The 10,404-nt window shown below is 33.8% G+C and overlaps 1 pseudogene; it reads right to left on the bottom strand.

Annotated features, from left to right (window-relative positions):
* Window positions 1–6,436: 6,436 nt before the first annotated feature.
* LOC107606943 (blue copper protein 1a pseudogene) lies at window positions 6,437–7,293 on the bottom strand (annotated as a pseudogene).
* Window positions 7,294–10,404: the final 3,111 nt, after the last annotated feature.

Here is a 10,404-nt window from a genome sequence, read left to right as displayed (position 1 = left end):
CGATGAAAGAAAAATAATGTTTGATATGCAGATTGGATAAGCATGAAGCAATTTTCTTATTTGTGAATGCCTACCATTATCGGAAACAATTGCTCTAGGTACACCAAATCTACATATAATGAATTTTTAAATCAAATTTTGTACCTTATCCGACGTAATTTTTGTAAGTGGCTGCGCTTCTATCCATTTTATAAAGTAATCAATAGCTACTAAAAAGAATTTTATCTGTCCTGGTGATACCAGGAACGGTCCGAGTATATCCATTTTTCATTTGTGAAATGGCCAACTAACATCTGAGGTGTGTAATAATTCGGCCAGGCTATGAATGAGCGGTGCACATTTCTGGCATGCATCACACCTTTGTACCTTATTTTTGCAGTCTTCCCATAACGTCGGCCAGTAGTATTCTGCTCATAGGATTTTTGTGGCTAAGCTTCTACCTCCAGTGTGGTGTCTACAGGTTCTGTCGTTGACTTCGGCTATGGCATTTTCTGCATCTGCTCGGCCGAGGCATTTTAGTAGTGGTATAGAGTTTCCTCGTTTGTATAGGTCAGCTCCCATCATAGTGTAATGGCTTGCTTTATGTCTAAATGACCTCGAATTTTCGTTTTCTGATATTTCTCCAGTTCTTAGGTAGCGAATAAATAGGCTTCGCCAATTTTCTTCCTTTAGTTTTTTTACTTCTATTTCCTTTGCTAGCCTTTGGCCTGCTAGGAGTGCCTCATATTCGGCTTGGTTATTGATTGTTTCAAAGAGGAATTTGATTGACTATTCGCCTTGCACTCCAGTGTCGTCTTTTCGGAGGATCCCTGCTCCACATCTATTCTCATTCGATGCTCCATCTACATATAGTTTCCATGTCTTAGCCATTTCTTCTGTGTTGGTAAATTCTGAAATGAAGTTGGCCAATACTTGGGCTTTAGGGGATCCTCATGATTGGTAGGAGATATCGAATTCTGAGAGATCTATTTCTCATTTCGTGAGTCGGCTTGCTAGGTCTGTTTTGATAATATTTGACGTAGGGGTTGTTCGGTCCGAACTATTATTTGATGTGTCTGAAAATAGTGTCACAGATGCCGAGCTGTGATGACTAAGCCGAATGCTAATTTTTCTATTGTCGGGTACTTTGTTTCGGCATTTTGTAATACTTTGCTCACATAATATACTGGGTGTTGCTCTTTCCCTGTTTCTGTTACAAGCACAGAGCTAACCATGTTAGTTGAAATTGAAAGAAATACAAAAAAGGGTTTACCTTGTTGTGGCTTCTTGAGGATAGGTGGTGAACCGAGGAGGTTTTTGAATTCGACGAAGGCTTTTCCACATTCGTCTATCCAAAGGAACTTTTCGGCCTTTCTCAAGGTGTTAAAGATGTGATGTGACTTGGCAGCTGCTACCGGCAAGAATCGGGACAAGGCTGCTAGGCGACCTTTGAGTTGTTGTACTTCTTTGATTGACCGAGGTGATTGCATGTTTATCACGGCCTGACACTAGTCGGGGTTGGCTTCTATCCCCCTGTTTGTCAGTAGGAATCCAAGGAATTTACCTCCATGTACTCCAAATGCATATTTTTCTGGGTTTAGTCTCGTATTGTACTTTCGGAGTTGCTGAAAAATCTCATTAAGATCGGCCTCATGTTGTTGTTCCAAGCTTGACTTGACCACCATGTCGTCAACGTATATCTCAATGTTCCGGCCAATTTGATCTTTGAAGACCTTGTCCATTAGTCTCTGATAGGTTGCTCTTGCATTTTTTAGTCTGAAAGGCATGACTTTATAACAAAAATTACCTTGATCAGTTACAAATGCTATTTTTTCTTCGTCATCAGGGTGCATTTGTATTTGATTGTAACCGGAATAGGCGTCCATGAAACTTAGCACTTGATACCCTGAGGTGTCGTCTACCAGTTTGTCAATATTCGGTAGCAGATATGAGTCGTTTGGACAGGCTTTGTTTAGATTTGTAAAGTTCACGCACATGCGCCCTTTTCCCGAGCTCTTCTTAACCATTACCACGTTTGCTAGCCATGACGAGAAACGAAGTTCTCGGATGAAACCTGCATCAAGTAATTTATGTGTTTCTACTATTGCTGCATTTCTTCTTTCTGTGCCCAGATTTCGTTTCTTTTGTCTTATAGGTCGGGTGTTAGGATTGACTGCTAACTTGTGGCATATAAAGTTCGGATCGATCCCTGGCATGTTAGCAGGAGTCCATGCAAATAGGTTGGATTTGGACTTTAATGTTTCAATAAGATTTTGTTTTGTTCTTGTAGAGAAAATAGAGCCGATGTTAGTAAACTTGTCTGATTTCCCAAGTTGTACCTTTTCTAGGTCGTCCGTTGGGGCAGGACGACTATTGCTGGCCCTTGGATCTAGCTCGGCCAAGGTTGGAATGCTTTCCAAGTTGTGAACAAAATGGATTCTTGTAACAGTCTTCTTTGGGGTAACTTTCAAACCCGCATTGTAACATTTCCTAGCCTCTTTGTAGTCTGCATGGACTGCTGCTATTATGTTATCATGCACAGGAAACTTAACACAAAGCTGAACTATAGAAATAATGGCTCCAAAAGAGTTAAGGGACGGATGTCCCAAAATAACATTATAGGGGCTCGCACAATCAACTACTAAAAATTGAATATCTAGGGTTTTTGAGTTTGGAAACTCCCCTAGCATTGTTCTCAGCCATACATAACCTGATACGGGAACTCTTTTCCCAGAGAACCCTACTAATTCTCCAGGCAATGGTAGTAGTGATTTGTCACTGAGTTGCATTTTCTTGAAGGTGGAATAGAATAAGACGTCGGCGCTACTTCCTGAGTTGAGTAGGACCTTTTTGACTATCAATTATCCTATGTGTATCGAGAGTACCACTGGATCGTCGAGGTTTGGACTGTGAAACTTGAAGTCGGATGCATCAAAAGTGATCTTGGTGGCTGGAGCCGAGGTTTGTGTCCTTGGCCGAGACCCTTCCATTGTCATCATGGCTCTGTAGCTTCTCTTCCTAGTTGTATTTGTTGCTCCTCCTCCTGCAAAGCCACCTGAAATGTAGTTTATTATCCCTTTAGAGGCAGGGGTTTCGACTGGCCCATACCAAGCTCCTTTTTCTTTGTGGTTGGAGCTAGTGCTCGACTTGTCAGTGTCTTTTATTGTTTCTTTCTGACTTTTGGAAGTGACATATTTGTCCAGTAAGCCTTGTCTTGCTAGCCTTTCTAGTAAGTCCTTGGCTATTACGCATTCGTCAGTGGTATGGCTGTACTTCTAGTGAAATGTGCAATGTTTGCTTTTGTCTACATACTTTTGATCCTGATATGTGCCTGCTTTACTCGGCGGTTTTATTAGTTTGTTGTGTAGCATTTCTTTGATGATGTCCTCTCTTTTGGTATTGAACTTGGTGTAGGAGTCGAATTTGGGAGCGAACTTAAAGGGCTTCTTAGGCTCCCTGCTGGTGTGAGACCTTGGTTGTCTTTCTTCGTCTCGGTGAAATTTTGGTTTTTCCATATGTCGAGGTTCGTGGAGTTCCTCGATCTCCATTTGACCCGCCGCTTTTTCTCGGAATTCCTCTAATGTTTTTGGCTTGGTAACAGCAAAGGTCTCTTGGAACTTCCTTGGGCGAAGGTCGCTCTTCAGTGTGTGCAGATGTACCTTGGGATCGAGGTCCGAGATTTTCATCGTTGCCTTGGTGAATCGTGTCATATAGTCCATCAGGATCTCATGCTGTCCTTGTTTAATAGTGCTGAGGTAATCAAATTCGTGCACATATATTCTCAAGACCACGAAATAGTTTATGAAGGACCTTGCTAGCTCTTCAAAGCAAGAGATCGAACCGGTAGCAATTTTAGAAAACTAAAGTAAAGCAGCACCATCTAAATAAGTTGGAAAAGAACGACAGAGTATAGGGTTAGAGGCACCGTTAAAGAACATCATGGATTGGAATTTTTTAATATGTACACGGGGATCCCCAAACCCTTCATACAACTTAAGTGTTGTGGGGAGAACGAAATTCTTTGGCATCTGGAAATTGACAATCTTCTATGAGAAGGGATTGTCTATCGTCAGCCTTTCTTTAGGTGGGGTGACCTCTTGGGAGCCCGAGTCTAGAGGTGACGCTCCGTTTGAAGTGGCGCTCTTAGGGTCCTCTGTGTTGGACTTCCCGTTTTGAGATGCTTCTAGGAGGTCGGCCATTCTCCTGACCTCCGCCAAGAGGGTAGCATTCATCATTACTAGCTCTTCGTTAGTAGGAGGAAGAGTTGCGGATATAACCTCTTCGGCCATGATCCTGTAGAGAGAAACTAAAGCGAGATGTATGTAGGGTTAGATTTGAATAACTTCGGCCCCATGGTGGGCGCCAAATGTTCTGGAAAGGATATTTTTTTTGAGCTATACGTCGGTCTTATGTTAATCCGGAGCACCTGACAACTCGATCTAAACTGGGAGTATCCTCGTGAACTCGGACCCAAGCGTGGTACCTACAAAAAGGACTCTGACGCTCAAGTCAGTGAAGAATCACTTAGAAAAAATGAGTATATAATCAGTGAGTTGGTGTTAAATGATCTACCGACCCTTGTCGACCTTGCTCCTGTTTTATAGATTGCTTGGTATTGAATGAGTCATCGGCCTGAGTTGAGATCTTCGTGGCTGACTTTGGGGCGAGATCGTAGGGAGAAGTTTGTTAGGATAGAGTCGTTTGATTTTTAAATGTGGGTCTACGTGCCGAGGTATAACGCGGTTCATCCGATGTTATAGGGATAACGTACATATTCTAAATTAGTATATTAATCATTTCATTTTAAAATTTTATATGCAATATAGGTACATATAATAGAACAAAAGATGAAAAAATAAGTAATAAGGATGAATAAATTGATAATAAAATAAAATATATAAAGTCATGAAGAGAATAAAATACTAAATTAATACCTATATTATATTTGTTTGAACTAAAATTTGTAACTGAAAATATCAAAAAAGAGAAACAATGAAATTGGAAGATACATAGAGTTATGGAGAACTATATAAAAAAAATATCCATGGAAAATTTGAAATTTATCTTTTGATGAAAAGAAAATGACCACTAGATAAGGAATAGAAAAAGAAAGTTGAAAATATAAAAATAAGAAGAGGGTTTGAGAGAATAAAGAAATGATAGCACAAAAACTAAATTTGATTAGGTTAAATAATAGTCAAAATAATAGAGAAATAAAAAAATAAATTTAAAATTTTGACCAATTAAATTTAATTTATTTATAATTGAATCATTTAAAATTTAAAGTGAAAGCACATTATATATAACTATTTAAAAAAAAAAATTGAAAACATTGCCTCCACATTGTTATTACTGGGTCCGTGCTTGCGGTTGAAGTAGAAAATGGTATAATTCCGCGACTTCCTATATTCTTATTCCTAAGTTGATTAATGTCTAATATACTCATTTGACTTGGTTCACATTTTTTTTACTCACTATAACATTTTGGGTCTATGGCCACGGTTTTTTTGTCACGGTAAAAAATCGTGACCATAAAGGGTTTATAGTCATGATTTTTTACCGTGACAAAAAAAAGTTATGGTCACAGTTTTTAAAAAAATGGTGATCATAGAGTACTTATGGTTACAATTTTTAAAAAAGGGTGGCCTAAAAAGGTCTATGGTCATAGTTTTGGAGGTGATTTAAAGATGATCTATGGTCACGATTTTTTGAGGTGACAAAAAAGAATCTATGATAACGTTTTTTCAAAAAAGGGTGACCTAAAAGGATTTATAGTCACGGTTTTAAGTCTATGGTCACGGTTTTAAGGAGGGGTGACCATAGAGGCTATGGTCACGGTTAAGATAAGGCTATGGTCACGGTTTTCAGGAGGGGTGACCATAGAGGCTATGGTCACGGTTTTTATGCGTGACCATAGATTAACCTATGGTCACGGTGAAAAAACATGGCCTAAAGTGTCAGAATTTAAAAATTGTAACTGTGACCATAGAAACCATGACCATAAATAAAAAAACCGTGACTATAGATCTATGTCCATGAGAGAATAGGTCACGGTAAAAAACCGTGACCATAGGTCCAAAATCGTGACTATAAATCTATGGTCACCCTTTTTACTAGTTATGATCACGGTTTTTTACCGTGACCATAGACCTTTTTTTTTTTCGTAGTGACTAGAATGCCATGTGACTTCATACGTATTATATAAGCGATTATTTCTGATTCTGTTTAATATAGCAACTAATAGTCCATGTTTGTATGTATTACCATGACCTTACTTTCAGAAATTTTCTCTTTTTAAAAATAAGTGTAACCATTCTTATGTAGAAAACAAAGATACAGTAATGTTGAAATTCAATTTAATTACTCATCACGATCAATATAATGCACACAATTAAATAAAAAAATAATGGAACAATGAAAATATCAATTTTCATACTAGCCAAAGTTCTAGAATAATCTAGAACATAATTGCTATGAGGAGAGCAAAAATTATCACTATCCAAGAAGAATAAATAGGAGAGGTTCCTGTTGCAGCGGAAATTGGGGTTGGGGTCGGGTTGGGAGAAGATGTTGGTGCCCCAAATCCAATTTGAGGTTGAACAGTTATTGCAACCTTCATTTTACCATTCTCACAATGGTTGCTAATACCACAAATATACCATTTTCTTCCTGGGGATGAAAGAACAATCACATCATTTCCAGTGGTAAAGCCTTGAGTTGATGAATCTGGTGGCACAGCACATTGTTGGAAGCCAGTACCATTCACTCTCATCACATTGTGCTTTCCTTTCATGTACTTGAATACTGTATCATATTATGAATTATCTCTTTTAAAAACTTAAGCTAGACATATATAGAAATATATAATTAATTTTACGACGATATTATAAGTGCACAAAAAATTAGTTATTAAATTAATTAATGATATAAAATGTATATTAAAATATAAAATATATATTAAAAATAATTTAAATAACACACATATATTTATATACAAATATATAATTATTAATTTAAATTAGCGATTAATTTTTGGTGTGGATATAATATTTTAATTTGTTAATTTTATATCTAACAAATGAAATAATATAAATGCATGCGCTTTTATTAATTATAGGATAACATTAATGTAGCTAGCTAATTAATACCAAGCTTATCTCCAGCATGGAATTCCTTTCCCTGAGCCCAAGCTTGATAGTCAAAGCCAGTGGCCCAACCATTGTCATCACCGACAATGAAGTCAGTTGAAGAAATAATAGGAATAATGGAAACAGCTACGATGAGAAACATGGTAAGGAAGCGAGACAAGGCCATAATGGTAATTATAATAATAAGCAGCTGTATTTCAGTTTAGAGTTGAGACTAGTAGTAGAGTTGGTTGAAGAAAGATGAACGATGGTGACATATTTATAGTGCAATTATAATATATTATAATGTGATGCTAAGCTAGTGGTTTTTATTATTATTAGTGCATGTGTGACAATTTCAAACATTTGGGTCCGGCTATAGGCTGATTCATAATGTTTTTCAATAATGAAGGAAGTTCTCTTCAGCCGAATGCATCAAAACGTTACAATTTGCCATTTGGACATGAAAGCTGAAACACTCGACTTTGTCTTCTTCCAAGAGAAACACCGTGAAACTCGTTTCTTTTCTGGCACTTGATACCTATTTTATACTAGTCCTCCAATCCAAAAAAAAATTTACAGTGGAGGCAAAAAAAAAAAATAATATATATATATATATATATTTCTCATAATATTCTACAAGTTAAAAATTAATTTATCATTAATTTGAGTTTTATTAGTCTACTGGCCAATGAATTATTACACATAAGAGACAGAATTCGAACTCCCAACACTTACTTAAGCGAACGACTAACTTGTTTATTCGATCAACCTAAATTGATTTAGATATATTTAAAATTTTAAATTAGAACTATTAATACATGTTGATAAAAACTAAAAATATACACACAATCACTTATTATATTATGTAAAATAATAAAAAGATAATTTCACACACAGCATAATATTCAAAATAAAAAAATAATAATTTATAATGACTTTCTTTTTATTTTTTTATATATATTTTTAAATAATTATTTCATTTTTTATTATCTTATATTTAATTGTTAAGTGTATTTATTATAATTTTTATGGTATAAATAAAATTTAAACAAAAGTAATTACTATAATCAAGGCCATTTTAATAATGAATATTAATATAGTATCTTAATACGTAGATAATATATTTTTTATCGTAAATAATTTTTTAAAAAATTACTAATAATTTAAGCTATATTTAGTTAGAAAACTAAATTTTAATTTAATTATTAACTAATTAACTAATATAATAAAAATTATCATCATTTTTTGAGTTTATTTATTATTTATTTTTTATTATTATACTAACTCAAATTTATTATTATTATTATTATTATTATTATTATTATTATTATTATTATTATTATTATTATTATTATTATTATGTTAAATTTAACAACAACAAAATTAACATAGAACACAAAAGAAATAATTTATATTTTATTTTGAGATAAATATAATATAATAAAAAACAAATATATATAAATATTAGTATTTTTTTTAACTTTGTGGAAATAAATGCCTCCTTTTTATTATATGTGAGTCCATCTCTATATATATATACTTAAATTTTATTATATTTTTATTCCATTGTAAAATTTTTTGGGATCTGTCACTAACACTATGTTTGTTTGAGAGAAAAATAGAAAGAAAGAAAAGGGAGGAAAGAAAATGGGAAAGAAAATGATTATTTTCTTTTGTTTGGTTGAGAAGGAAAATTAGAGAGGAAAGAAAATGGATGGAAAAAAATTGGTGGGGTCCACTAATTTTTTCTCTCTCCAACATTGAAAAGAAAATGAAGAGAAAACTAATGTTTTTCTCTCTACTTCCAATACTACCCCTTCACTTTTTCAATATATTTTCTAATATAAAGGTAAAATTGTCTTTTTATAACATTTCTTTCTTTCTTATTTTCCTTCCATCCAAACACATCTAAAAAAAATAAAAATCCACTCAATTTCTTTCCTTTCCTTTCTTTCCTTTCTATTTTCTTCCTCTCTATTTCTTTCCTTCCAACCAAACATAGCCTGAATGCAAGAAAAGCAATATAGTTCAATGCTAATTATTGACATTGTTGGTGTGAATAGTGGGATAACTCTTGCCTTATTACTGCAAGGACAAAAGTATAATTGCATGCCAAAAAATAGTTTTTGTTTATATGGGCTTTTATTGTGTTATTGAGCTAGACGAAAACCATTAAATTAAAAACAAATTCGATCACAATATTTATATACAAATATATACCTAAATACACGAGATTTCTCATACAAGTAACTTACAAATATTATTATTAGACAAATTTTAATAAATCTAGATTGGTTTAATATCTAGTAATTTGAGAGCAAAACCTATTCTTTATAAATATTAGTTTTAAGTTGTATACCAAAGATTCTATTTTTAGATTGATAAAAAATATTTGAAATGTAAAAATAAAATTTGGAAACGACTGGAAAAAAAAAGAAATAAAGAAGATACCAAAAAAAAAAATAACTGACTTTTGAATTTAAAATAAACAATAAAATTCAAAATAAAAATAACTGACTTTTGAATTTAAAATAAACAATAAAATGCCTATGACATGATCAAACAACTTTGATTTCAAATATAATGATAAACATAAAGAATAAAAAGAAAAAAAAGAAAAGCTTTGCAGAGGAAGTAAATTTGCAAGAAAACTAAAGAGAATGTAAAAACAATGAAAGAAATCCTACAGAAAAATAAATTTTGAGTAAGATCTGAAAGTCTCTGGAGATGTGAAATTACAAGAGTGTTTTTCTAGAAAAGAATTTCAACCTCTATTTCTTCAAAACTTTATCTATTTATAGCCCCTTATAACCAATCAAATTTTATCACGTACTTCATATGTGAGAAAACCAAATGTAACTGTTTCCGCCACATAAATGATATGAAAACCGTCCCCAACTGCCTCAAATACTAGTCTTTCTATTACTTTGACCAGGAAATTTTGTCTTCGATATACATTTCGATCAATCCATCTTGCTGATCGATGCCCTTTATTCGATAAACTCGAAAAACCTCCTTGATGAAGTCCACACAAATATTATTGATATGTTCATTACCAATTTAAATTAGTTCGACCCAACAATTTACCCTTTGAATCGACGACTTCTAACATAAAAGGTTTGTTGATTCAGTAAATTTCACTTATTCCCTTTTGTCTTAATACAAACTTATACAGAGCAAAATTTAAACTTAAAAATGTTTGGAAACCATAACTGACGTCAAATTTGAGAAACCGTTCCACTAATCACATCTATTGAATGCGCGTCCCATCATGCACACTTCTCTATTAAATCTG

Source organism: Arachis ipaensis, chromosome B1 (genome assembly GCF_059453495.1).
Source record: "Arachis ipaensis isolate K30076 ecotype BB chromosome B1, ASM5945349v1, whole genome shotgun sequence".
NCBI lineage: Eukaryota > Viridiplantae > Streptophyta > Magnoliopsida > Fabales > Fabaceae > Arachis > Arachis ipaensis.
This window is presented reverse-complemented; position numbering and strand designations above follow the sequence as displayed.